The sequence below is a fragment of the Morone saxatilis genome, unplaced genomic scaffold (assembly GCF_004916995.1).
Source record: "Morone saxatilis isolate NCDOM2014 unplaced genomic scaffold, NCSU_SB_2.0 Contig14, whole genome shotgun sequence".
In the NCBI taxonomy this organism is placed as follows: domain Eukaryota; kingdom Metazoa; phylum Chordata; class Actinopteri; family Moronidae; genus Morone; species Morone saxatilis.
Window position 1 is genome coordinate 825,465 of NW_023339696.1, and position 2,635 is coordinate 828,099.

Here is a 2,635-nt window from a genome sequence, read left to right on the forward strand (position 1 = left end):
AATCTTCCGATTAGTGGACGACCCACTCTTCCTCTGAGCCACAGCCGCCCATTAGTGCTCTGGAACATGTTTTCTTTTGGACAGCAGTGGTGTCCTCCCATGAACTCCATTCTTGTTTAGTGTTTTATGTATCGTAGCTTCATCAACAGAGATGTTAGCATGTGCCAGAGATTTTTGTAAGTCTTTAGCCGACACTAGGATTCTTCTTCACCTCATTAACCATTCTGCTGTGCTCTTGCAGTCATCTTTACAGGACGGCAACTCCTAGGGAGAGTAGCAACAGTGCTGAACTTTCATTTATAGACAATTTGTCTAACCGTGGACTGATGAACATCAAGGCTTTCAGAGATTTTGTAACCCTTTCCAGCTTTATGCAAGTCAACAATTCTTAAATCGTAGGTCTTCTGAGAGCTCTTTTGTGCGAGGCATGGTTCACATCAGGCAATGCTTCTTGAGAATAGCAAACTCAAAACTGGTGTGTGTTTTTTATAGGGCAGGGCAGCTTTAACCAACACCTCCAATCTCGTCTCATTGATTGGACTCCAGGTTGGCTGACTCCTGACTCCAATTAGCTCTTGGAGAAGTCATTAGCCTAGGGGTTCACATACTTACTTTTTCCACCCTGCACTGTCAATGTTTACATGGTGTATTCATTAGAAACACGGAAACATATAAATGTGTGGTATTACTTTAAGCAGACTGTGTTTGTCTATTGTTGTGACTTCGATGAAGATCAGAACACATTTTATGACCAATTTATGCAGAAATCCAGGTAATTCCAAAGGGTTCACATACTTTTTCTTGCAACTGTGTAATAGTATGTGTATGTATTTGTACATTTGAGATGTTCCACAAATTAAGACATTATTTCATTAAAAAAAAAACATGAAACTCAATTACTTCTTTTTCAATTCAAACTTAGTGGGAAAAGGTTTAGCCAAATTAGGTTTTCTAACTTAATTTTCTTGCAAATGATGGGAGCTAAATCTAGATAATAATAATAATAATCTAGATAAGGGATTTGAGGGGACTCAGATACTGCATGCAGACAGAAGATCTGTGGTAGTGGAATGACATGGAGGTGCCAGCAGAGGCTGCACAGTGACTGTACAGTTTTTTTTATGTCACCAAATGAGCTATTAATGCTAAACAGAGTACTTGATTCACTATAAGCAAGTGTTGACCTCTGACCTGATCTGGCTGCTGGTCAGTGGCAAGATGTTGTACGGCTCTTGAGAGTTCACACTGCTGCCCCGCAAGGAAAACTGCTTCTCTGAGCCTGTCAGCAGCCCCAGCAGCACCTGAAACACAACCTTGCATCAACCTCTGAACAACCATTCAGCACTGTGTATTATGTTGGCTGTTAGATCTGGACATTATCAGACAATTGAGACATCCTTGACTTATCTCAGGCCAAATGTGAATGGCGGTTCTACACATTTAGTGCTAATGCTTTTGCTAAAAAGTACCGAGGTTCTCTGGGACAGACGGTTGAGGTTAGAGTTCAGAGTAGGTGTGAACACATCCAGGTCGAATGGGTCGATGTAGCTCTCCAGCCAATCGCAAACATCGTTGAATCTGAAAGACACACAACACAGTAATTGCAACTTTCAGAGACTGTCAGGATTTACATTTAAAAAGGAATTCAACAACCCAAATATAGAACCAAAGTTGGGAAAAATATGAATGGGAGTTGTAGAATTGAAATACTACTAATTGCTTATACATTCTTATACAACCAATTTACATTGTCATAATAGTATGTTAAAACTGCCTATGTTTACTGTTTGCTAAGGGCCCTTGATGAAATGTTGGGCTTTCTTCCACGGCCAGGCAGGTTTGCAGCTGTTCCATAAGTTTTAAACTTCCTTATAATGCTCCCAATGGTGTCTCTTGGAATATAAATTTTTTGGGAAATATTCTTATACCCAAGGTCCTTCAGGTGTGATGAAATAATCTCCTCTCACAGCTTTTTTGGAAGCTCCTTTATCTTTCCCATGATTGCAACTCACCTACCTTCATGGGTGGGGTTTATATATTCATCACAGCTGAAGCAAATGAAGGTATCATGTATAGAGTTCCCAAAGGCCTAATTATCTCACTTTCTAGGCCATAATCTGCCCAAGCTTTAAAAACAGCAATTATATACGGGGTTGAATAACTGTGACATGGCTATCTTAAAAAATATTCTGTGTTGTTTTATGCTTCACTCAACTCATAAGAAGTCATTCGACAGCGAATCTGCTCTTTGAAAATGTTAATTGATAAATTCTTAAATCTTCGGCGAGGGGAATATTTCTGATTGCAACTGTACATTTCACAGTTTTAAGTCAGCTAATGTTAGAAAACATTGCTTCCACAGACGCCTGCAAGCAGTGCCCTCCTAGCTTCACAACTGACCTTCCTAAGCCCCGCCCCTTTTTTCGCTCTGTGCTCCAATAACAGTTGAACAAACCTCGGTTAACTTTCTCCTTTCCTGTACTTACACCGATCAGCATAAACATTATGAGCACCTGCCTAATATTGTGTAGGTCCTTTTGCCACCAAAACAGCCCTGACCTATCGGGGCATGGACTCCACTAAGACGTCTGAAGGTGTGCTGTTGTATCTAGCACCAAACACCTTAGCAGCAGAT

General features: G+C 40.5%; 1 protein-coding gene across 1 annotated transcript in view; it reads left to right on the forward strand.

Annotated features, from left to right (window-relative positions):
- zgc:158403 (tetratricopeptide repeat protein 39A) overlaps positions 1-2,635 on the forward strand; it is a gene marked incomplete at its 5' end in the record, with an annotated part of 767,589 nt that overhangs the window by 401,384 nt on the left and 363,570 nt on the right.